A 27,435-nucleotide genomic window follows, 5' to 3' on the forward strand; every position below is an offset into this window, starting at 1 on the left:
AGTGCACTGCGCAAAGCTGGGAGTCGGGCATCCGAAAGGACATCAAAAGCAGAGCACTGTAATGGAGTTATTTTTCTCTTCTAAAGTAGCTTTCAGAAATTACCTTCCTTTTCTCTTTTAAATTAATCTTGGAATGCCTCTGGAGACAGGTAATTTTCAAGAGCTGAGCAAAAGCGAAGGCGATCCATAGTGGATGGCAATGTCTAGGGGATACGGTCTGGTTTGCAGAATGTGTATCATCAGCAAGACACCACCCAGCGCCACACTTCTGAGTTCAAAGGTTGCAGCCACATGTGATTTGAAGTAAAATCACTGCAGGACACAGTGTGTATTATAGTTTAAGTAGAACTAACGCACAGCCCACCTAGCTAACACCAGGCCTCTTCTTCAAATAATACCAGATCCTTCGGTGAAAAGTACAAAATGTATCCATATTCCCTACCATGCTCTACACCACCATCAAAGCATATACTCTTGACCTCAGCAAGTCACACAGCCTTGCCCAGGACATGAGCTCTCACTACCCTCCTGATAATGCTCTTCTCGTAGTCAAGCTGCACCTGCTATTAAGAATATTTACACACACAGAGGGTCCATGGAGATATTCCATGTTATTCCTTTCCAGTGCCCTCCCTTTTAATTCTCTTTGCTGCTACCTCTTGTTTGGGAAAAAAAAAAAAAGGATGTAGTTTAAATAAGAACAGCATTTCATTCTCCTGAAGTACAGCTAGAGAGATAATTTTCATCATTGTGTTTCCTCCGCCAGGCCCTGTGCTACCTCACTGTCACAGAGAACTTCTCGGCCCAATCACACAAGTGGCATTACAGCCCCTTTCTACAAACTACAGAAGTGAGGTTCTCAGTGGGTCAAGCATTTTGCCCAATTTCCTACAAGTGCGGAATATCGGAGTCGGATGGGGACCCCTTCCTGCCCGCGCCAAGGCCAGCGGCGTGGATGTCCTTTGAAGTGTTTTCACGGAGTACAGCGAGCAGAGGCCTGGTGAGCCAGGAGACTTCAAAGGTTAGGGGGGGAGTTGAATGTGTTCTTCAGAATTGGATCATTCAAGTCAGAGCCCTGCCACCAAGCAGGTGTGTGACCTTGGGGAATGTACTTCATCTCTCTACGCTCAGTTACTTTCTCTGGAATGGCGACGGCCTCCACCTGCTGGTGGTACCCTCTGGCCCCTGACACACCTGGCAGAAAGATAACACAACAACTATTGGTTGTCGCTATGACAGTGTGTTGTGACGGCATACGACCATTATACACAGTCATGTAGAAGCTGGCCCGCAGGAGCGAAACCAAGACAGTAAATTCAGCCCATTTAAAGCATTTCCCTTAAACCACTTGATCAATGAATAATAGGCTTTCTGATCTAATCAGCATAACTGTGTATCCACATAACCTACCACATCCATCAAATTGCAGCCCTTGAAACAATTGATCATTGTCTATCAAGCTCATATAATGCATTTCCAGTGACTTATCCAACTATATAATGAGAACTTAGCTTCTACCAAACAATGCTTTATTGTGGGGGAAAATCTGCTCCTGAGCCAACCTCTCCATAAATCAGCAAAGCCTGCAATTACTGGGACCTGAAGGACGCAAGGCCATTACGCTGAGCCAGTCCTCTCTGGCTGGCGATAAAGGACCTGATGTGATTTTATTTATCAGTCTGTGTCCTGCTAATATGTCTTTGTTCTAACATTATTTAAAACAGGGAAATTATGAGAAAACCATTAGAACATGAGTTTATCACTCTCATCAATGTGTTTGCGTATTTTCCTAGTTCAGCAGAACAGCTGAGATACAGTGTGTTCTCTCCAAGAGCAGGTTGCCTGGGTGGACACCCATGAACTAGCCGTGTGGCCTGAGGAGAGGAAGCTGTCTTCCTACATAACTGCCCCGTCCTCTTCCCATACAGGGTGTGGGATCAAAGCCGAACGCTTTCCATAAGATCACTCTTCATCCAACAAAAGATTTGAGGGCTTACCCTCAGCAAGATCCTATTCCGCACAGTGCAGAGACAAAAGTGAATAGTTTTATTGCCCCTAAAAAGTGTTTAATCACAATACATCAGTATCTACTGTGTCAAAGTGATCAGCTGAGCTCTGCCTTTAGCTCTGACTGTAATATGTTTTGGGTTCTGTTCTGAGCAACTCTTTGGCCTTGTTCAGCCTCATAATAAAAGAAGAAAGTAAGGTGGGGCAAAGGGCATAGAGCTACCCTATCCACTATGGAACGACCAATCCCACTGAGCACTTAGAACGTGGCTGATCCAAACTGAGACACGCTCCAAGTGGAAATACAGTGTATCATCAGATGTGTCCTAAATGCCAGTGCCATATAGTGAAGACGTAAATATAAAGAGAATATAAAGTATCTCAAAAATGTTTTATATTAACTATATACTCAAATGGTAATAGTTTGGGAATATTAGGTTAAATAAAGCACATTATTTATATTAAGTTTTACTTGTTTCTTTTTGCTTTTTCAAAATGTAACTACCAGAAAGTTTTAAATTACCCATGTGACTTGCATTTGTGGCTCATGTTATATTTCTCTTACTACTGGGGGCAGGGATCGGTGGGGGTGGGGGCACAGAGTGGTCAGGGGAGATCTCTCTTGACAGCATGACACTGGAGCAGGGACCAGAAGAAGTGAGGTAGTAAGCCATGTGGGTTTCTGGGGAAGAAGCATTTCAGGATGACAGAACAGTCAGAAATCAATGAAATAATGTATCCTACACAACTGAAGGGACCTGGCACCTACTTAAAGGGTAAACTTTAGCTCTAATGATTATTATTCAGGTTCAAAACCCAGGGTAATAGTTTACAGATCTGCATTTATGCCATTTGATCAATTTAAAAATTAGTTTTGAATTTTCTTTTTCTGAGAAGTAGCAGCCAGGATTAACCATCATTAAGGATTAGGGAGAAGCAGCTGGATGGGACAGAAGGCCTGAAGACCTCGGTGCTCTCGACTCGGACAAGTTTTGTGACCTTGTGACATTCGGTAACTCTTTCGGCCTTTCTGAGCCTCATTCACTGTCATGCAAAACAGAGGGGAAAATAAGTATGGATATCTGTTTTGTCTTCTGTAGAGAATGGTTGCTCAGTTTTAGAAAGTTATTTAAATTACACAATTCAAGAAAAATCACATTTGGATACTCAAGTATATATACATGTCAATTTCAGACCTGACATGTGCAAGGGAGATGTCCCAAACAGTTCTAATTCATCTGTGTTGCAACAGCCTATAACACTTCATATTGAAAATAATTTACTTCAGCCCAGCCAATGTGGCTCAGTGGCTGAGCATCGACCCATGCACCAAGAGGTCGCCGGTTCGATTCCTGGTCAGGGCATATGCCCAGTTTGTCGGCCAAATCCCCAGTGAGGGGCATGCCAGTTGATGTTCTCTCTCATTGTTGTTTCTATCTCTCTCTCCTCCTCCCTTCCCCTCTCTCTAAAAAAAAAAAAAAAAAAAAAAAAAAATCAATAAAGAAAAAATACTAAAACATAAAAATAAACATAAAATTAAAAAAAAAGAATTTACTACATTTTAAAGAAGAAAATATTTTCAGTACGTGTTCCAGACATGTGCTCTTTGCTCATCCATGTGTACTCTCAAGCTTTCTCCCTTCTTTGCTATGACCTGAATGTAGAATGAGGATAAGTTTGGGAGTTGTTTTGTTTTGTTTTGTTTTGTTTTAATCCTCACCCGAGGACATTTTGCATTTATCTTGAGATAGAGCTTGTGGGGAAAGAGAGAGAAACATCTATGTGTGAGAAAGACACATCAAGTGGTTGCCACCCCACAACCCCAACCGGGGCCAGGGACAAAGTGCAACTGAGGTACGGGCCCTTAGAGGGAACCGAACCTGGGACTCTCCGGTCCGCAGGCTGACGCTCTAACTGCTGAGCCAAACCAGCCAGGGCAAGTTTGGGAGTTTAATTCTCTGATGGGTCTCCATTGGTAGCCTGTGTCCCTCCACCAAACCTCCTAGGAAGCAGCCCTCTCCACACCATTCAAAGGTGACTTCTCCAGGGCACTACACAATCCTTGTTGGTTTCCTGAAATCCTACTCAGCCTTTGTAAATGACCCCTCTACTAAGACATTATTCACAATTACACCGTTTTAGTGTGCCATCTGTTTCTTGTTGGATCCCTGACTTTCCATGGCTAAGTGTTTGTAAAATAAACTATTTAAATGAGAAAGCAGTATTCCAATCTTATAAAAGTAGTTTATGTTATATATACTCTTACAAAACAAAAACCAACCAACCAACCAACCCTCAGGCAAACATCCTCCTATGTAAAAACACCACTGCACAAAGTTCTTTTTCATGTTGGTCCATGAGCCTGACTGCTAGACTGGTAAGTTGACCAAATTGTCTGTGGTTCCTCCTCTTCTTGACCTTTGGATTTAAATTGAGCCCAGACACTTAAATACCAACTAGCTGCTACTCCCGCACAGCCGACTCCCACCACTTCCTTCCCGAATTCATACACTCCGGTGCTCTGAAGGTACACCTTTCCCATCACTGAGAAGCCAAACTCCCTTCAGACCCTGTGCCTGGACGACTCCGCCATCTGTGAGCAGGGCCCTCACCTGCTCTCTGCATGGCTCTGTCTGCTCAGGTCCTTTACCAAACACTGAGTTTCCCAGAGTTTCTGATCCCATTTCAGTTCCATGAGACCGGATTTTTCTAATTTTCGAGGGGACATTGCATGGCTGTTTTAAACTTAGTTTGTGGTTGATTTGCTCCTCAGTCACCCATGAATGCTCCCCTCTGTTCCTCAAGATTATAGCCAGGTGCAATTTCCTGATGAAACCTATCAGTAAATCCTAGACTCCAGATGAAGAGTCTTAGGTCCTGTAGACCTGGAGCACACTGTATGGTCCTCCAGCAGAGCCCTGAGCACACCTGTTGTCATCCCTGAGGTGCCTGTCTCCCTCCTAAGTACTACTCTTCATTCTTTATCCTCTCTCCCTACTTTATTTCATAGTCCTTATCAGCATCTGATATTGTTTATTTGCTTCTTTATTCATGATTACTTTCTTTCACTCAAGTTTAAGTCCCATCAAATCTGTTTTGTTCATCACAGTATCCACAGTACCTAGAACAGTGCCTGACATACAGTGAGTAGGCCCTCGATTAATATCCCTTATCGTAGTGAATGAACAAACCATCTTACATTTCTCACACAGTGTTGGACAGAGAAGGGTCTTAATAAATGCTTGTTTGAATGTTGAGAGGTGTCCCTCTAGTGTCCCACAGCAGTAGCATAATGACTGTTTTATAGATTTCCAAGAAGAGGTCTACTAACCATGGTGAACCAGAGAGACCAAGCCACCTAGAAGGAAAAGCTGGGGCTCAACACTAGACATTTATTATCATTCTGAATGTAGGCTTGGTGCCAAAATTCTTGATATTTCTATGTTAAAATTTCCCCATTTTAAAAAGTAGTGATGAATTAAAAGTACTAACAAATATTATGTGACCAAAATGAAATGTCTACAAGTGTTAATACAGCCAGCGGGCTACCAGTGTGAGATCTCTGCCTCACATCCTGGCCTTATAAAATGCATCCATTAGCCTGGCCAGTGTGGCTCAGTGGTTGAGCATCTACCCATGCACCAAGAGGTCACCAGTTCGATTCCCGGTCAGGGCACATGCCCAGGTTGTGGGCCTGATCCCCAGTAAGGGGCATGCAGGAGGCGGCCAATCAATGTTCTCTCTCATCAATGTTTCTATCTCTCTCACCCTCCCCCTTCCTCTCTCTCTCTAAAATCAATAAAGAAAAATAAAATTAAGTAAATAAAATAAAATGCATCCATTAAAGAAGGCAAACTTTAATAAATAATAGCACCCTGGACTAGTGACCTCCTTTAAAAATATCAAAAGCAGTTTTCTTCATATAGATTAAGAAGCACTAAATATATATATTAAAGTTCTTTCATAGAAGTCCACAGAGTATGAAACAAAACTCCTGATTAGAACTTAATTTGAAACTTAGAAGTGAATCCTACTGTACTAAACACTCAAGGATCTCAGGGACCCCACGACCCTCAATTCATTTGTAATGTGGTTCTGCTTCCTCAAGGGGTAGGGGCAGGCACAGAACCTTGCCAGTCTCTCCCTTTCACAGCTGTGTCGCTGAGGAAGGGACTTGCTGGGGGTCCTGTGATGGCGGAGCTGGAAACAGAACCACTCTGAGTCCCCCCCGCCTCTTTCTACCACCCCAACATCCACTTGCTCCTGGGCCTCTCCTGTGGTCCTGACCCTCTGCATCAGTTGTGGGCCTTGCTGTTCTACGCGCATGCCTGGGTTGGACTCTCCAGACTGTCCTCTGCTTCCTGCCCCAGAAGTACTCAGTGGCTCAATTCCTGCCACTCCCACATCAAACCCTGGTTGCCAAAGCCTCAGCCTGGGACATGTGCCCAGATAAGCTCAGTCACCAGGGAGAAAGCATAACCTGACTAACGATGGTGGGGGTGGGGGTGGGAAGTGGAAATTTACCATCCCTGTACACTGCAGAACATCTGATGGACTGCTTCGCCTCCTCCAAGGGTCTAACTCACTTCCACAAAATGACTTGTCCTTAAAATACTTACTCATTGGTCACAGGACTAACAATGACTAAAAAATCATCTTACTTTCCCCCAGGACCAAAACAGAATAGACTTCAACAGGGCCATAGAGCATCATATAATTACACATTGACTTGCTGCAAAGGTCTTACCAAGAATTTCGTCACCTTTAAAAATATTTTTCTTGTTTGATTAAGATATTGTTCACATAACATATGATTCATCTTTTTTTGTAATAACTATGTAGGGACCAGATGGGTACTTGAAACATTAAGGGATCACCCTGTAATGTATGTGATTTTCTACCCTCTATGCTCTATATCTGAAACTAATGCACAATAATACTGAACATAAACTGTAATTGAAAAAAAAAAACCAACTTTTGACAGCTCACTTCTAACCTCTTACACTGGAGTCAAAGAAAAACCATATACCTCTACAAAAAGGTGTATCTTTTGGTAGAAACTGCAGTGAGGCCAGGAATTAGTTTTGGGTTAGTCACAGCATATTTATGACTTGATACAATAGAGAAGATGTTCTGACTTTTACTAAGCTATAGCTGACCTCTTGAATAGAGGCAGAAACTGGGGCTCCGGGGACATATATTCTAATTCATGTCTACATTAGCTGTCTAATCTTATGGTCAGAAGTGGCTATGAACCAAGATGGTTTATTCTAGTTTCTCATTTTTTGTGTGTGTGTTAACGAATCCATTATACTTAAGACCAACATCAAGAAACTTACTGGTTTGCACGCACCACAAAGGCAGCAGTCAGGGTAACAGAGTGCCACATCCCTTAATAATCCACCTCTGGGGATGGGCTGTTTAGATAGATAGATAGATAGATAGATAGATAGATAGATAGATAGATAGATAGATGATAGATAGATGATAGACAGATGGATAGATAGATTGATTCTAATACCAGAGATAAAATCAGATTTATAGAGCTGACAATTTATTTTTCTTCCTCCTTCAAGAGGCTGCCTTGGCTGGCATTCGTCTGTGCCATAGACATACCCAAAGACAATTTGAAAACCCTGATGAAGTTTAAGTTCAAAGGCTTTCAGTAGCCTGCCTTTAATAAAACCCAGATGTGATTCAAACTTGAGTGGGTCTTACTTGCCAAGAGTTATTTGTTATTATTTAAAGGAAAATGGAGTGAGCTGATGTCTGAAGTGCACTGCCGAGGGAGAGAGATGCTTAGTTTAAATAACGACTGTTCTTTCCAAATACCTCCTCTTTAGACTGGCTTCATTATGTGACTTACAAATCACATCGTCTTTATTAAAAAACCCTTAAAATATTCAACATGAAATGAAATTCTGAATGCTTGATTTACTATAAATTGTGCACAGGTGTAGGATTATTTACAGTCCTTTGGTACAGTCGGAATCCAAGCTTTCGTTTATATTTCATGGTGCAGTGAGTGTTTAACTCTGAAACGTTAGCATCATTACAAGGAGGCTCTAAACATGAAGGCGTTGTCAGTGCAGATCACCTTGAAGACTCAACCGTCATCATGGTCTCTCCTTAAGACACCGCAAGTGTTTCTTTGTTAGAATTTTGAAAAGGAAAGATCCCTACATATAGAAAACATTGAAACTCCTACATGCCCCAGGGAGAAAAAACGACGGTAGATTAGACAAGTGCTAATATGGGCAAAACCTGCCACAGCATTTGGGAAGGGCGTGGCCAACCGGAGTACAGTACAACTATACATGTCTTCTGAAGGTGAGATCATCTGAGGAGGGACTGGTCTCTTTGTCTTGGTTAGTGTTTCCAATTAGTAATATCTAGTCCTTAATCAGCCCTCAGAGATTGGAAAAATACAAATTGTAAAAGATGACACATCAGCTCTTTTAACATTTTAACAGATGAGGAGTGAGCGGGATTATATGTGTGTGTCTGTGCTCAGGGACCTGAAGTCATTTATTCCGTGGTGAAGTGGAGGAGCTCTGGGCTGGGCACGAACAGCTGGGTTTTGGTGCTGGCTCTGGAACTAAAGGCATGAGGGACCTTGGAAAGCAATACCTCTCTGTGATTCAGTTTCTGCATTTGTCCAAGGAGCAGCTGAAAATCATATCTGGACTTCTTCTTAGCTCCTAAACTCTATGACAAGGTGAGTTCTAATATTAGGTCATAGCTAGTGATTCTGAGCAAAAAAGAAAAAAACAAGTCACTTTGGGTTAACTGTGGCTACTATTACTAACATGGGCAGCAGCAATAACACTGGAACACTTACTATGTCCTAGGTAGGTAGCAGCAATAACTACGTAACACTTACTATGTCCTAGGTGAACAGCAGCAATAACTACAGAACACTTACTATATCCTAGGCGGGTAGCAGCAATAACTGTGGAACACTTACTATATCCTAGGTGAATAGCAGCAATAACTATGGAACACTTACTATGTCCTAGGTACTGAGCTAAGAAATTTGCAAGTTCAGGTCATGCTTACAAGAACCTCAGGAGGAAGCTATCATTTCCTCTAGGATCAGGTAAAGTGACTTTCCCAAGATGGCACAACTCATAAGTGACAAAAAAGTAGGATTTAACTTAGGTTGCTCTAGCTCAACTGTCCTTAACCACTATCACTTCCGCATGGAATGTGGGATTCCTGAATGTTCCAGCCAATCTCGTAGGTGCCTCCCTCCCACGACTATTTAAGCTACCTGCATATTTTACCAATGTTCTTTAAGAAATTGTTCTAAGTCCCAGAGTACAGGAATAAGTTCGATATTAATGTTTTACATTACTTAGAAATAAAAGGACGCTTTTATTCCTTCTTTTCAATTTCGTTGTTTTGTTTTTTCATTTTTTTTGGTATTCAGTGTCAAAAACTATTTTATTAAAATATGGTTTGATCCCCTTCTACCCCATTTATATTTCATCACTATTAGAAAGCAATAGATTTAATTGTGTAACAGTTTCAAATGATTTGTGTCAATAGCTTTCATTGGCTCTTATTTTTACAATCAACCTATTTAACTGAGCAATGATTAAAACATCTGGAGCATGTTACACACACACACACACACACACACAGCGATACATTGATCATAATGTCCTCATCAGGACTTAAATTTCATAGAGCAATTTTTCCTTGAAGACAAGGTCTGTTTTGCAAGCTCCCGTGGTAGAGGAATACACAGAGCCTTGAGACCACATGGCTAGACTGGGATTAAAGTTGTGATTCAAATTCTTGTAGGCCCAACACTTCCTTTCATTTTTCTTAAAATTAAAAGTGCACAGACCACAAGGAGAACGCAGGTCAGTGACACTTTGCACCTTTTGCGTTAGTGGTGATAGATACAAAACTTTTGGCCCAGCTTGACCTCTCCTAGGTATTTTCTCACCGTTTCCAAATTTACACAGTGGGGTTCTTTGCAATCACCAAAAACTGCAAACAAGGAAACTGTCCTTCAACAAGAGAATGGACTGACAAACTATAGTAAAGCCAGTCTTGGAATACTGTACGTAACATTGTAAAGACATAAAACTAAATAAATCAGAACAATGATCGATACACAAAACAACAGTAAATCCCAAAGACTTTAGGCTGAGTGAAAGGAACCTGCTTCCAAAAACCACATATTCCGTGGTTTTATTCATACGATATTCTGGAGATGACAAAACTAGAGACAGAATTCCAAAACCTGGAGCTGGGAGGAGGCATTTGCTCTCAGGCAGCAGGGAGAAATCTGGGGAGAAACAGCAGAGCCGTTCCACGCTGTGACTGCAATGGTAGTTCAGGGGCGATCGATATGCACCTGTCACCACGTGCAGACTCATAAACTAAAGGGATACATCATACCACAATAAAAATAGATAATACTTTTTCAAAAGTAAACTGGGTCCAGCTGGTGTGGCTCACTGGATTGAGGGTCGTCCCGTGCACCACGAAGTCACTGGTTTGATTCCTCATCAGGGCACATGCCTGGGTTTCTGGCTCCATCCAGGGCAGGGGGTGTGCAGGAGGCAGCTGATCGATGTTTCTCTCTTACATCGATGTTTTTCTCTCTCTCTCTCCTTTCTTCTCTCTCTCAAAAAAATCAATAAAAAATACAAGTAAACTGCATCTGCCAGACTCAGTGATTGGTGAAAACAGGTGTAGGGTGATACAGGTGATGATAAAATGTCAGACACAGGACAGCACGGAGAGCATTCTGCCCTAGAAATGACAGTCTCCTGCTAAAGGGAACGCCGAAGGGAGGAGTGCCATGTTCTCCACCTCGGGATCTGGCCTGGTCTCTCCCTGGCCCCAGGAGCGCAGACCCAGTGCGACAAGTCAATGCCAGGGCAGCCCTTGGAAGCTTCTGTGATGTAGGCTCTAACCTGGGCGCTCAGAGCTGCTTGGGAGAATTTAAACTGGAAGAGAGAGAAAATTGGGGAGTGGAGAGCGACGACACTGAGAGAAGCAGGAGCTGAGTCAAGGATGGCTAGAATGAGCCACATGAACTGCTGCTGAGCAGACATCAAGATGACCTGCCTGCTTCCTGAAACTCGTTCGGTCTTCACAAGGTCCAGCTGCATGGCTTTCTCCGCGCTCCTGCCTACCAGGTGCTTGGACCTCTATCTCCTCACCTTTATCCCAAGCCTCCAGGACCTAATGATTAGATCCTTCAACTCCACAGTGCCTATTAGTGAGTGTTTCAGGGAATATTTCGCAGTTCCCATTTTCCCACTTTCGTTCCTCAGTCATTTTACCTACACTCAGGCATGCTTGGGACAGGATTCCCTAAATTTCAGCTTGAGGAAAAGAAGGCATTGGTGCTAATTCTGCAGACTGTGTTTGAAGTGACATTGGTTTTGGAACCACGGATGCTTGAATATCTCCTCTGTAATAGTTCCTCCAAGCAGTTATCTAGCCTGTCCTTGAATACCTGTAGGGTGGAGGAACTCATCCCTACGTGAGCTAGGCTGCTTTACTCGTTCACAGCCCTGATGTTAAGAAATTCTTTCTAAACCCTGGTCCTTCCTCATGAACCAAAATACTCTACTTTTGCTCATCTAAAGCCTCTCTGATTTTCTTCTGTCCTCTCTTCTACCTTAGCTGTATGACTTTTGTCCTTGGACAATTTAAACCTCTCTGGGATGAACTCTCCCATCCCTCCAAAGGTTTTCTGGACATAAAATCTACAGGGTGGGACAAAAGTAGGCTCACAGCTGTGAGCATGCAAAACACACAGTTCATTCTTGTATTATTATTTATTAATTACTGCATTATTTTCCATACAAACAACTGTAAACCTAGGTTTGCCCCACCCTGTATTGGGTTCCCCCAGTATCTCATCTTGGGCAGTCAAATTCACATTCCTACATGCTCCTTGGCATTGTCTTTGCTTTTAGCACTAAGCTCCATGCTTGGCAAAGTGTGTCCTCATCCCCTAGAATGATTTCAGAATACCTTATATTCTATTAGTAAGTTTGGCAAGATGGGAGAAATGGTTAGGATGCTTAGAAAGGATTCACCGCAATCTCATTTCAACACTTGATTTTTTACAGCAAGTTACAGGACCATTCTGTTATAGGAGGCCAACTCTGACAGCCCTACAGCCCATGCATCACTGGCATGCACTCTGTAACTATCATGTGGAGAAAATAGAATATTTCCTACAATACATGCATTTATACTGCCTTTTTCAAATTTTAAAACATAGCCAAGTAAGTTGTGTTTTCTATTTAGCTTTACTGACATAGGCATTTCCAAAGATATTAAAAGGGAAATAAACAACATCCAAGACCAATCCCTCTCTACTCCCAGAGAAAGGGAGTGCATTCCGAGACTCAGGGAGACAGACCACAGCCCTGGGCATGATGATAGAGACAAAATCACTACTAAGTTAAAACTACACAATGATAACCTGGCCGGTGTGGCTCAGTGGTTGAGAGTCGACCCATGCACCTGCCCTAATTGTGCTCAGGGTCTCTTCTTGTCCTTCTTTTTTATGTGAAATGTCACTCCTCTCCCCCTATCTCAACCTTGAATATGTCGGAACCCTGTAACGTCATCATACTTGATCGGTTTAAACCATCCTGGAATAATATTTTAAATAATAGAAAACTATAGACGTAAGAAAAATCTGTCTCAATAATCGGTACACCCTTGCAAAATTCTATTAAATGAGACTGATCTTGAGACATTTCACTCTGAACACACTGGTATCCCATGTGAAAATCACGTGCTGAACGAACAGTTCATAAAGAAAATACTCAGGTTTGCAAATAGGCGAGCTCTTGAAAACATTGATTTTATTGTTGGATGAATACCTAAGACCTATTGGCTGCCTTTACCATCTCTGAGTAAATATAGTTTTCTCTACTCAATCAAGAGTAAATTATTTCTTGAATCCATCATATCCTTTCAGCCTTTACTGGCAGTGAATTAATTCATTCTCTATTTATCTCCTGAAATATTGTAATGGAGTCCTAAATGGTTTGATGCATGCAGTCTGAACCCACCCCACACAAATGTTCCTCCACGCTCACTCTCTCTTTTCAACTTACCAGCGGTGCCAGAGTTTTTTAATAAACACAGTGGCCTCTTGAACAACAAGGGTTTGAACTGTGCAGGCCCACTTATACGAACATTTCTTTTCAATAAATACGGTCGGTCCTTCCTGTCTACAGGTTTCACCTCCACGGATTCGACCGATCTCAGATGGAAACAGTCTTTCCACATTCGCAACCACAGTTTTGTAACCGCGGTTTCCCAGCCGCGCGTTCCCAGCCCGAATGGAAAGTCCGATCTGTGGTTCCACGGCTGGCTGAATCCACGAATAGGAAGGACCCTGACTGTAGTTAGGTCCATGGGGGAGTCAAAAGTTATACAGGGATTTTGACTCCCCGAGGGTCCACGTACCCTAACTCCCACGTTGTTTAAGGGTCAACTGTATGAGGGTTATTTTTTGATGTAAAAATAATTTTCTTCTACTTCCCTACCGTGCCCCATGGTACAGGGAGGGCAAAGAGACACAGGCTCCCCATGGGAGGATGAACGGAGAAGCCGTGTGCCCTGTGAGGACCCTGCAAAGACAATCAGAGAGGTTTGCAGGACCACCCAGAGTCTGGGCGTGACCCTTGCCAAGTGGAGGTTTAGAAAAGGGGCCATCTTTCCTCTTGAATGGGACTTGGTCGTACCCGGCTGGTGGAGTCACTGGGGCCTTTGCCAAGGGGTTATTATTCTATATTTGATGTGTCCTTAGGTTCTGACAATGGAAATAGAGAAGCCATCTCAATTTGATTTTCTCTGTGGACTCTCTCTGTTGGAGGCTCCAAGGCTGGTCAAGTTAGCAGTGTCCTGTCACAACGAAAAGAGTTTGATGGCTTCCTAACAGGTTTCCACCTCTGTCCGTGGACAAGCTATTCCAAGCACAGCAGGCAGGATGATACTGTTGAAACACAGGTCACTTCCCTCAGAAACTTTCAACATCTTTCCATTTTACTCAGAGGGAAGTCGCTTGTCTAACAATATCTGAAGGTCCTTGTACACTCACTCTATTATCTCCCTGTGTGGTCTTCCCCACTAGCACCCTCAACCTTCAAGTTCAGTGACTCTGAAGCCTTCTCCTGCCACCCCAGCCACACTGGATTCCACGTCTTTCTCTAATGTCAGGGCCAGTTCTCCCTCAGGCCATGCGCATGTGCTGTTCCCTGTGCACCGGGCAATGTCTGTCCATATATATGCCTGGCATGATTTCTGAGCTGCTGGAATATATTACTCAAAGTTCACCTTTTCACTGAATCCCCAACATTTCTCTTTACGTTTCCTTTATGTTTCTACATAAAAATGTGTTCCTATACGGCATAGAGAATGTTTTACTTATTTATCTTGGAATATCTCCATATCTCCACTAGAATGTAAGTTCCACCAGGGTAAGAAACTATATTTCTTTTCATTCATTGTTCTGTCTTCAATGCCAAGAAAATTTTCTGGCACGTAGAAATCCTTACTACAGATTAAATGGAAAGAAAATGCTTTCACCCCCAGTTATCAGTTGATTGAGAAAATATATGGGGAAACGATTTTCTTTGCAAACACAATTATGCCTTTAAATGGATCCACCCTTGTAAATCATAAAACCACTTAGCGTGAAGGGTGGAATGGATATGTACAAGAGAATGTTCTGAGTCCCTCTGGGATTTGCAGACTTGCAGATAACAGTTGGAACCATGTAAGATTTTCAAATTCCTTGTGATAACTTCCTGGATCTGTCTACAGTCATGAATCAGAGACTGGAATTAATGCTCCACTGTTCTACCAAGGCAATCTTTCCAAAAGATAAAGCACCATCTTCTCAGTCCTCTGGTTAAAGTCTGTGTTCCCAAGACCTCCGGGTGATTCCGCTGTGCACTCTGGTTTGAAAACCCTGAACTGAAGAAACCATCAAGCTCCCTTTCATTCTGTAAACGACTGTAATTTTAGCACATATTTCTGACTGCAAATATTAACAACACGTGTGCCCTGTGGGTTGCATGATATCTAATTTGAAGACCTTCTATTTAGGGTCAGTTAGTGAGGAAGAAAGAGGAGAACCTTAAGAATTCCAAATGGTGACGAAAACAATCCCAGATGGTAACCACACAATTATTTGTACCTTTTTTCCTGTAAGATGAACTTCACATTTGAGGGGGCATGAATAGCATATGCCCATATGCTGAATGCCATGCTTTGCTTAGAAGTCCTTCTCTTATTTTATTATATTGTATTATTTTGTTGTTGTTAATCTTCACCCAAGGATACTTTTACCATGGATTTTTAGAGAGAGTGGAAGGGGATGGGGAGAGAGAAACAAGGTGTGAGAGAGACACGTCCATTGGTTGCGTCCTGCACACACCCCTACCAGGGCCAGGATCAAACCTGCAACCAGGCACATACCCTTGCCCAGGAATCAAACCCATGACCCTTTGGTGCGGGGGGGGGGGGAAACTGGGACCCTGGCCATTGGGACACTGGCTAGGGCTAACCATTGGGACACTGGCCAGGGCTCCTTCTTATAAAATAAAAGAAAGAGCCCTGGCCAGTATCCCAATGGTTAGAGCATCACACACACACACACACACACACACACACCCCCGCACCAAAGGGTCATGGGTTTGATTCCTGGGCAAGGGTATGTACCTGGTTGCAGGTTTGATCCTGGCCCTGGTAGGGGTGTGTGCAGGACGCAACTCATGGACGTGTCTCTCTCATACCTTGTTTCTCTTTCCCCATCCCCTTCCTGCATCAGTAGAAGAATGGATAAAAAAGCAGTGGTACATATACACACTGGAGTACTATGCAGCTGTAAGAAAGAAAGATCTCTTATCCTTTGAGACGACAAGGAGGGACCTGGAAAGTATTATCCTAAGTGAGATAAACCAAGCAGAAAAAGAAAAATACCACATAATCTCACTTATATACGGAATATAATGAGCATAGCAGTCTGGGTAGACCCAGAAACATGGAAGTAGGGCACAGACTGACATCCGTCAGAAGAGGGGGTGGGGGGTGGGAAGAGATAAAGCACAGAACTTATATGCATGTATGCATGACCAATAGACATGGACAACTAAGCCGGGGACGAGGTGGGTGTGGCGTGGGGAGGGGCGTGCCAATGGGGTAAAAAAGGAGAAACATTTGTAACAAAAAAATTAATTAATTAATTTAAAAAAATAAATAAAAAGGAAAAAAATAAAGATATCTCTCATTATTATGAAAAAGTTAGAACAGAACTGTGTCTAATGCATTGAGATGAAATGTAAATATGACGCTATGGTCCGTATTCCTGGAAAGGGGCATATCCACCTCCCCTTCTTCGTTGCTGGAACGGTCACCCAGAAGTCCCCTACAAGATCTCAGTGGATGTTGGTCCTTATTCTGCCTGTTGCAACACCCAGGATCAGTGAAATAATTTAAGATTTCCACCTTAACACAGAGAGTTGTAGCAGGGTAGCTCTAAACACGGTTGGATATTTTTCATCACTCTGGAGAAAAAGGGAAGTGAAACCCTTTGGACTGGTTGTCTCTCAATGGTCTGAAACATCCTTCCCATGGTTATAAGAAATAATCCCTAGAAAAGAGCACCGAAAGGTGGCGTATCCTATCAAAGGCTCCACAAATATAGAAAAAAAAAACCTCTCCTTAAATACAAAGAAACGGTTTTCTTGTGCTTTGAGTTTCTTTGAGGTTTTATAACCAAAAATGAGGACAAGAACATCTAGTTTTGGAGAGCGCCTGATTTTGAAATGCTTTTGATCCTCAAGTCCCTTAGCAATAATAGTAATATTAATTCAGACTATTTTCAGTTACAAAACTGTAATGTTCCACTTTATGGAAAAGATACGTTTATAAATACACACAGCCTGTCGACTGCATTTTACAAAGCTTGGCTTGGAATCCAAAGCTCAGCCTGGCCCTCTGTGTCTGAACTGTAAGGGTCCCATCTTCCAGAGATATTTGCCAACATATAGGACAGCAGGGGTGGCGCCTGGTCCCCAAAGGGGACAAGTAATATAAGCTGCCGTTTGCTACAGACATGAGGTACAGTAGCAGTTCCCTCCCCTGTGGCTGCACAAATCAGCAAGCAGCGCTGGTAAAAACGCTTCCTTGGACACCACACTGTGTGTACAATAGATGTTTGGTATGATACATATACACGGCCCTCCTCTCCCTCCTCCTCCCTTTACCTTTGACAAACAATGCTCCCAGCACTCTGGCGCTTACGCCTTGCCTGTTTCGTTTGCCTTTTCTGTTTCTCTGCCCTAGGAAATGCCATGGTACCCACCCAGCAGGCCCGGGGTTGCCTGGCAGAACGGAGCCTGAAGTCTTAGGAGCCTGGGTCCCTCCTGCTGGAGGCACTTAGAATTCTTTTTTTTTTTTTAATGAAAAATTTGATATTTATTATATTGTTTAACATATGGGAATAATGAATTCTAAATATTTAAACCTATAACCATTTCATAGTTAAACTCTTTGTATAGTTTTAATGTTTATAGGTAGAATACTATTAATGATGCCATTTAAAATATATTTACACTTGGGAGTCTCTTTTGGCAAATACAATTTTCTTTTTTCCCCCAATTTTTATTAATTTATTTTTGTTACAGATGTCTCTCTCCCACCCCCCGGCATTGCTGACTGTGTCCATTGGTTATGCATACATGAATATAAGTCCTTTGGGTTATCTCATCCGTCGCCCCACCCCCCTGCTCAGGACTGTCAGTCTGAACCACACTCCTTTCTATGTCTCGGGTCTGTTTTGCTCATCGGCACTTAGAATTCTCTCACTCCCAGCCAGGGAGGCCGCCGTGACCCGGGAGATGTAGCTTCGAATCTCCTCGTCCCACCCCCTCAAGGGACCCATTAGGGTTCCATTCCTCACGCTTCAAACTCCTGTACCCGGATGTGACCTAAAATCTCCTGCCAGGGTCCATACCAAAGAGCCGGGGCCTTTCCTCTAGGTGGAAGACTGCTGAACTGGGCACAGGTCCTGAAACCTGCAAGTACCCTCACTGCCTCCCAACCCACAGTGGAATCGGTCTGGTTCCCCAGACATCTCTGTCCTCCTCTCTGCCTCTCCACACAGCGGGCACGCACACCTTCGGACAGTGGGTGCCCAGCCTGGCTGTCCTCGGTGCGTGCCCAGGTCCATGCAGGCCTGGCTCGCCCTTCTGCCTACCCAGCTGGGGCCTGCCTTCTGGTCCTGAGGCCTCCCATCAGGCCTGCTCAGGTGAGAACCCAGGTGGTTTTCCCAAGATTATAATGTAAAAGGAAGAAAAGCTCAGATTCCCACCCAACCAGTATGGTGGCATTTTCTTTCCCAGTATCAGTTCATGGAAAAAAAAATTAAAAATAAATAAATAAATAAATAAATAAATAGAACAAAAAACAAAGCAAAATGAAACGAAGCTTTTCCCAGGTCTTAGAAGCTCAAGACCTGTGTGACACCATCTCAGGACACATGCCCACTTAAAACAAACAAAAAACATTTAATTAAAAACTGTTTTATTGCCCTGGCCGGTTTGGCTCAGCGGTTAGAGCATCGGCCTGCGGTCCAGAGAGACCCGGGTTCGGTTCCCGCTAAGGGCATGTACCTCGGTTGCAGTTTGTCCCCGGCCCTGGTTGGTCGTGCAGGTGGCAGCCACTCGATGTGTCCCTTTCACATTGATGTTTCTCTCTCTCTCTTCCTCTCCCTCCCACTCTATCTGTACAAAAAATGGAAAAGTGTCCTCGGGTGAGGATAAACAAACAAACAAAAAACTACTTAAAAACTGTTTTATTGCCCTGGCCGGTTTGGCTCAGCGGTTAGAGCGTCGGCCAGTGGTCCTGAGAGACCCGGGTTCAGTTCCCGCTAAGGGCATGTACCTCGGTTGCAGTTTGTCCCCGGCCCTGGTTGGTTGTGCGGGTGGCAGCCACTCGATGTGTCTCTTTCACGTCGATGTTTCTCTCTCTCCCTCTCTCCCTCCTACTCTATCTGTACAAAAAAATGGAAAAATGTCCTCGGGTGAGGATAAAAAAAAAACTGTTGCCCTGGCCAGTTTGGCTCAGCGGTTAGAGCGTCGGCCTGTGGTCTGGAGAGACCCGGGTTCGGTTCCCGCTAAGGGCACGTACTTCGGTTGCAGTTTGTCCCCGGCCCTGGTTGGTCGTGCGGGTGGCAGCCACTCGATGTGTCCCTTCACATCGATGTTTCTCTCTCTCTCCCTTCCTCTCTCTCCCTCCCACTCTATCTGTACAAAAATGGAAAAATATCCTCGGGTGAGGATAAAAAAAAAAAAAAAACTGTTTTATTTACCATTTTTGAACATAAAATAAGCAACAAAAACACTATAGCTGTCTGAGGATCTACTACAGGTCAGTTGCATTACTGAGGTTTTCCCACCGTAGCTAAGTGATGTATTTTTTCCATTTCACCGGTGAGAAAACAGTGTGGTCAGAAGTTCTGCCCAACTGACTCAGAGGGTCTGTGGCAGAGGAGGGACTCAGCTCGTTCAAATCTGGGCTGAAATATGACCTTCACGCTAAGGCCCTCTCCAGCCAGCCTCTCCTGACCTGCATTCCCATCCATTGCACCCTGTACCCTAACATACCATCTATTTACTTAGTATCATGTTTGTTGTGTAATAGCTGTCTCTTCCCAAGAAAATGTGAATTCTTCAAAAGCAAGGATGTTTGCATTGTTCATCCGTTGACCTCTAGGATCTAGAACAGTGCCTGGGACGTGGCCGAACTCGGAACCTACTAATAAATGGCTGGACCCCTCACTGCTGTCTACTGCCCCTGTTCTGGGCGCAGAAACAGAAATTCTGCCTCATTCTGTGCTGAGCTCCTCTCTCTGCTAATAAGTCAGGGGGGTGAGCAGGAGGTCTCCTCCCACCATCCTGGTCTCACCGGCGGCAAAAGTCAAAGTTGTAAGTGTTCAAGTCTGTGTTACACCAGGATGCATAAAGATTTATCAACAATGAGAATTTAGAAGCAATGAAGCCCTAAAAACAAACTGCTCACTAGGGCATCTTCATTTAAATATTGGTTTGCTCTTCATTGGCTAAAAGGCCTTCATTCAAGCTTTTTAAAGAGTTTTTTAATTTTTTTTTTTATCCTCACCTGAGGACATTTTTCCATTTTTTGTTCAGGCAGAGTGGGAGGGAGAGAGAGGAACAGAGAGAGAGGGAGAGAGAGAAACATCGACGCAAAAGAAACACATCGAGTGGCTGCCACCCGCATGACTGACCAGGGCCGGGGACAAACTGCAACCGTGGTACGTGCCCTTAGCAGGAACCGAACCCGGGTCTCTCCGGACCGCAGGCCGACGCTCCAACCACTGAGCCAAACCGGCCAGGGCTCAAGACATTTTTAAGAACAGACAACACTTATCCTGTGACCCGCCGTGAAAACAGATTATCCTCCACTCCGCGGTCTTTGGGATAAAGCTGCTAATTCCACAAGCAGTGGGAGGTGTGGCTCAAGGACCCTGACAGTCTCGTCAACCCTGAGGAACTCCAGAGGGATGGGGCTTCTCTCTCCCCACAAAGCATCTTAAGGACAAGGTCCCTGGCTCCGCCCGTGCACTGCCAGGCTTCCGTCCTCTCTCAGGGTCCAGTCCTGAACGGGGCTGCAACAGACTGAGTGAAAAATCTGGCACAAAATAAAACCAAGGGAGGTTTAGGAAGACAGCAACCGCCCAGAAAGCCGGGGCAATAAGGAAACGCCGTACTAACCCAAGAGATGACACCACTCAGAACACGCGCGAGGGCACAGACCTGCAAGAGTCAGTGGCCTCGCTAAGAAAGAAGAAATGGAGACTAGGATCTCCTTGTAGACTGAAGGGGATTGATTGTATATCCGGTTTGTATGAATCACCAGCTGATGTTTTTATTAAAATCCCTCCAGAGCTATGAGATGAAGAAGTAGCCGCCTCTGGCCTCCCATTGCAACGCACACGCTTCATTCTTCCCTTTATGCATTCTCCATTCATTCAGTGATCATTTACTGACTACATCACTTCATGCTAGATGACAAACTGCCACCATCTAACACTAAAGCGGTTTCATCATGCGTTAGCTCATTCAAGAAAAACCCAATGAGGAAACTGAGACACAAATGTCAAATGTGGGGTACTTGGCCAGGGTCACTCAGCTGAAAGGTATAAGTGGGACTAAAGCCAGACAATTTGATAACACAGGGGCCCTAAGCCATTTCTCAGCACTGAGCAAGGAAGGCCTGTGACCCAAACAGAGCCAGCTGAGGCCGAACCAGGGACGGGCGTCCTGCTCTCTGAACGAGGCACTTCCCCTGGCTGAGCCTCAGAACCACCCAGACGCTTTTATTTATACGGCAAAATCGTTTTCAACTAGTCTATTTCTTGTCTTTGCTAATGCAGAGAAATATAAACAAGAGAACAACAACAACAAAAAGTGGCTCATATTCCACTGCCGGATGTCCAGTGACAGTGACAGCACCTGGGATGTGCCAGGTGCCTTCTCATGTGGGCACAGAGCAGAAGAGACACGAACCCCTGGCCCAGCGTTACATCTGTACAGAATGACTTCAAAGGCTAAGTGCCACCCAACTCTAACAAGTGCTAACACTCACGTCCCTTTTTGGAAATGGAGATATAAGTCTAGCTACAAAAACGTTAAACTTGCCCTGGCCGGTTTGGCTCAGCGGTTAGAGCGTCGGCCTGCGGTCCACAGAGACCCGGGTTCGGTTCCCGCTAAGGACATGTACCTCGGTTGCAGTTTGTCCCCGGCCCTGGTTGGTTGTGCGGGTGGCGGCCACTCGATGTGTCCCTTTCACGTCGATGTTTCTCTCTCTCCTTCCCGCTCTATCTGAGTCAAAAAATGGAAAAATGTCCTCGGGTGAGGATAAAAAAAACAAAAACCTTAAACTTTACTCTCAAGGAGATATCTTTCGGGATTCCTCTTTACCCTTATGAGCCCTGCCTTCGCTGGTGTCACGTTCTATTTTATTCCTCATCACAGCATAAAAACATACTTATTTTTTTCATGGCTGCACACTATTCAAATATTTTCAATGTACCATAATTTTATTTAATATGTCCCCTACTGATGTTCACCTTACTTGTTTCTAGTTTATACTTTAAAAACCAACCCTGCATTTAACATCCTTAATCATATGCATGACCTTTTGAGAATATACAGTATGTTCCCAGTAACAAGCTTGCCAGGGAAAAACGTTCTCGCTATAAAAAACATATGCATATATAAGTATTTTCAAATCTGTGTAGAGTTTGCAAAAATTTATTCTCTCACATATGACTGTGTATGAGTAACTTCTCCCATACCCAACTCATAAAATTTTATCCATCTTTTAAATATTTATCAATCTGATATATGTATCCCATTATTCTAATTTATATTGTGTTACTTATGAGTGTGCAGTTTTATACTTTCATGGGAAACTATGTCTTTATTTGTAATATGTTTGATCATACTCTTCATTTTTCCTTTGGACCGTTTGTCTTTTCATATTGATTCTTATGAGTTCTTTGTTAATTAAAGAAATTAGCCATTTCTCTGACATTGCTGTTTAATTTTTTTTTTCTTTATTGATTTTTGGAGACAAAGGAAGGGAGAGAGACAGAGAAACATTGATGAGGGAGAACATCGATTGGCCACCTCCTGCATGCCCCCCACTGGGGATCCGGCCCACAACCTGGGCATATGCCCTGACCAAGAATCGAACTGGTGACCTCTTGGTGCATGGGTCAACGCTCAACCACTGAGCCACACCGGCTGGCTGACATTGCTGTTTAAATACTACTTTCCAAATTTGTCATTTGTTCTTTTTTTACTTAGTTTTTGAATCAATAGTTTCCCTAACACAAGTTATTATACGCAGTTAGACGTATTATTTGTCCCCTTTATGGTTTTGGGTTTGTATCCTGATTACAAAGGCCTTTTCCACTATAAGAATATAAGTTTATTCACCTGGACTTCGATCTATAAACCTATGGCTTCAAATTTAATGTTTGAGTTTTTGTTCAATCTATACTTATTTTGGTGTAAGAAGTGAAATAGGAATATACTGTACTTATTGTCTAAATGTTTATCCAGATGTCCCTAAACCATGTAATACTTCCTGGTTCCAACAATGAACTGAAATGTCACTTTTATCATAGCCTAAATCCTCATATACACAAGTATTAACATTTACTTCTAGGTATTCTAATCTTCTTTTTATTACCTATCATTCAGGAGCAAATCATTTAATTATTAGGGTTTTATGATCTAATTTAGGATAAGTCTCTCCTGTCAGAATGCTCCTTCATCATTTCCTGGAGAGTTTGCTTACGTTTCTTCTTTCAGATAAATTGTAGTATAATTTTGTCTAGTTCACCATTAGTACTTTAAGAGCGAAAGCATTACATTTATAGGTTTATTTATGGAGAGGTAGCCGAGAATCTTGTGATATTAAATTTGGGGGGAGGGGGGTTTAAAATACTAATTTCTGGGCTCTATCCCTGGAGATTCTGACTCAGTAAATCTAGAGTGGGAAACACAAAACACAGAACTTTTAAAATACTCCAGGTTTTTTTCTGAGGCAGATTTTGACAATGCCATACATGGAAATTCAGAGGAGAGGTGATGTTTCCTTTTATAAAGAATTAGATGGTCTTCCTGAAGATGGGGTGTTTGCAGTACACTTTCCTGAATATTTTGTAAGGCTGTTATTTTTACATAAAACATAGAAAGGACAGGGGAAAAAATAATAAATGCTTCAGATTTTTGGAGACACAGAGTCCAAAGCCAGCTCCGTTATCAGGTGAAAAGGACCATGTGAGGCAAAGTTGCAGGAGGGTTAGGAGAGAGGAAGTGGTTTTCCAGAGTTTAGAATGAAGCGAAGGGAGTTCTGTAGAAAGAAAACAGCAAAGTGAATTGGGGCCAGACCCAGACTGTACCAGCCACCTGAGTGAGGCGTTTGGAAGCTCTGTATCCAAAAGTAAGGACCACTGGAGGCATCTGAGCCCGTGCATGTGTTGGCCGGCGGGTATCGTGTCTGTAGCTATGCGTTGGAACAGCAAAGTGCTGGTTGAGTTGGAAGCATGAGAGAATAAAGTCAGGAAACTCATTAGAGACTATAATAGCAGTTCACACGAGAGATAAATGCTGCACACTGCTGACAGCGAGGAATGGCGGGAGGGAGACTTGATCATGCTTTTGGGACTCATGTGGGCTGCAGTGATTTACTGCTCCGATGGGTTCCGCCCTTCTATCCCCACAGCTATTGTAGGATTTGAGATTTTTAGGGCTGGGAGGAATCTCTGAATTTATTTAGACCCTGAAAAGTACTGGGATCCACCCACTTTTAAACCTAATGTACATAATGGCCGGCTGGAGCCTTGAATCCGGAAGGCAAAGAGGAGGGGTGGAGAGTGTGTGAGCCTGAATTCAACTCCCGGCTCCCACGCTGTCTGTATAACCTCTGGGAAGTAACGTCAGTTTCCCCGTCTGCAAAATGGGAAGAATAATATTCAGCTCTTAGATTTGCTGTGAAAAAAGAACAAGCCCGTGGCCATTCCTCTTGCATCCCAGGGAGGGCACATGGCACCGGGAAGAACACAGCAGACCTGAATTCTAGGCCACCCAGATTTCCCACTGTTGGCTCTCTGTTTGGGTTAAGTTATTAACCTGTAAGTATAAGGATGTGAGATGCTAGATAAGATCCTAAGCTACCATCCAGATATGAAATTCTTATACTGCATATTACACAAGGTATCGATGTTCAACAGGGCGGGAGAGAACTTTTCAGTAGCTCAGGGAACAGAAGGGATGTAAATTAGGCCACTAGACAGTGAGTTGTACACAGTATTCCTAATTAGCATATTATAAAGCACAATGATTTACTGATTTCCTTCACCTGAATGTTGTTGCTTTGTCAGCACTAGGGCCAGTTAAGATGGTTCAAAGAGACAGCAGTTAACATGGGAGACTGTCCCTCCAACAGAAGAGAGAATAGATGATTGGTCCCCCCGCCCTCCCACAGCCCCCACCCCTGGGCAGGGCTCTTAGTAACCTTTATACCTTAGCAGGAATGGCTGTGATTGTCCCTAAGACTCTTCAACAGCAAGGGCCAGGAAAGTGAAAACTGTCACTTTATATAAATGCCAGAGATATGGTTCAAGAGCAGTGTCTAGATGGAAACACCAAAGGGTGGTGTTAACATTTTGGCCCCCAAGATGTCCCCTCAGAAGATCCTGGGTTTGAATCCTGTGCCTTCCATGTGTAATCTATGTGATCTTGGGCAAGAAACTTAATCCTTCATCACATCTTCCCTTTTTTTGGAAAGTATAAAGAATTACATCTCATTCATTACAATATCAATCCTTTAGGGAATAAATGAGTTAATGTTTGTAAAAAGCTCGAGAGCTCAATAGATGGTGACCATTAGCATGACTTGGGGATTTCTTTCCTTTAATCAATGTGGCATTTTTACCATAGAGCCATGCTACTGATATTCCAGATTCTTCCTAAGTCGAATGTGTTCTAAATAGAAATGCTGGGCCTGGCCGGTTTTGTTCAGTGGTTAGAGCATCAGCCTGCCGCCCAGAGAGACCCGGGTTCAGTTCCTGCTAAGGGCATGTGCCTTGGTTGCAGTTTGTCCCCAACCCCAGTTGGGGTTGTGTGGGTGACAACCAGTCGATGTGTCTTTCTCACATCAATGTTTCTCTCTCTCTCCTCTTCCCTCTCTCCTTCTCGCTAAATCTGAAGATGAGTGCAAAAGTGTCCTTGGGTGAGGATGATAAAAATAAATAAAAATAACAAATAAATAGAAATGCTGAAAAGGTAACAGAAGAATGTAGAGTTAGGAATAGAAGGAAAAAAACACTGAAATATGTAATTATGCAAATGTGCTTTTACCTTTTAATGCCCACTGGCTCCAAAAGACAATGGCACTGCCAACCATATCTGCCTTCAGATCTAATTGATTTAGAGATCTTTCAAGGGGCAGCATTCTCATTCTGAGGGGAGAGGGGACACTGTCACTTACAAGATACATTCTTCCTGCCCTGGCCGGTTTGGCTCAGCGGTTAGAGCGTCCGCCTGCGGTCCTGAGAGACCCGGGTTCGGTTCCCGCTAAGGGCATGTGCCTCGGTTGCAGTTTGTCCCCGGCCCTGGTCGGTTTTGCAGGTGGCAGCCACTCGATGTGTTCCTTTCACATCAATGTTTCTCTCTCTCTCTCTGTTCCTCTCTCTCCCTCCCACTCTACCTGAACAAAAAATGGAAAAATGTCCTCGGGTGAGGATAAAAAAAAAAAAAAAAAAGATGCATTCTTCCTGTTGTGTCGATCATGGGAAAGCCTAGGACAGCGTGCAGTTTGATGGCACCACTGTTTTCCTGAACATTGAAGGCGATCTCCACATGGCATGAGCACAGTGGAAGGGAGATGGAGAAACAGACCGCGGTAGGGGGAGCAAAGGCAGAAAAGCAGCTGCTTCATTTTGCACTTTGCTCCGCCCTGGGAAGCCAGGCTCTGAGAAGTCCGCCAGGCAGTTTTCACATAAACAGTTACCCGCTTGAAAGCCACTGTTTTCCTTTTTAATGACAGAACTACATGCAGACATTTGTCAATAAAAAGTTTCCATGGGGCCTGGCCAGTTTGGCTCAGCAGTTAGAGCATCGGCCCTGGGACCGAAGGGTTGTGGGTTCGATTCCGAGTCAAGGGCACATACCCGGAATGTTCGGGGTCCTGTGGGAGGCAATCAATCAATGTGTCTCTGTCTCACATTGGTGTTTCTTCTCTCTCTCTCCCTTCCTCCCTCCCTTCCACTCTATTTTAAAAAATCAATGGGAAAATATCCTCCTGTGAGGATTAACAACAACATTTTCCATGGGGCACTTTGGAAATAATGATGAGAATTAAATGTGCCTTGCCCCATAAACTCCATGTCTGAGAATTTATCCTATAGATATGTGTGTCCATGTGCACAAAGAATTACGTATGCACAATGATGTTCATTGTTTTTATTAGTGAAATAATGGAAAGAACTTATTTTTCCTTTAAAGGGGCCCATAAAATAAATCAAAATATGTTCCTGTATTAGAATAACCATAAAGAAAAAAGAATGAGAAACACCAATCTTTTGCTAAATAAAGCAATAAAACAGGGTATATGATGTGCTACCATTTCATATAAGAAATGGGAGGGAATGTATACAGATACCCTTCCACAAAATTTATTTTTTCCAATCGTGTTGAAATGTAATTGATATATAATATTGTATAGTTCTATGTATACAGATTAATGATGAGATATATATAGAGAGAAATGATCACCACGGTAAGTTCAATTTACATCCATCATCGTACATAGTTTTGATTCTTTTTC

The 27,435-nt window shown here is 43.3% G+C and overlaps 1 protein-coding gene across 3 annotated transcripts in view; it reads right to left on the reverse strand.

Annotated features, from left to right (window-relative positions):
* Positions 1–27,435, reverse strand: part of ZNF385D (zinc finger protein 385D) — a 739,643-nt gene that overhangs the window by 250,095 nt on the left and 462,113 nt on the right. The window lies entirely within an intron of this gene.

This window comes from Molossus molossus, unplaced genomic scaffold, assembly GCF_014108415.1.
Source record: "Molossus molossus isolate mMolMol1 unplaced genomic scaffold, mMolMol1.p scaffold_m16_p_18, whole genome shotgun sequence".
Taxonomy (NCBI): Eukaryota; Metazoa; Chordata; class Mammalia; order Chiroptera; family Molossidae; genus Molossus; species Molossus molossus.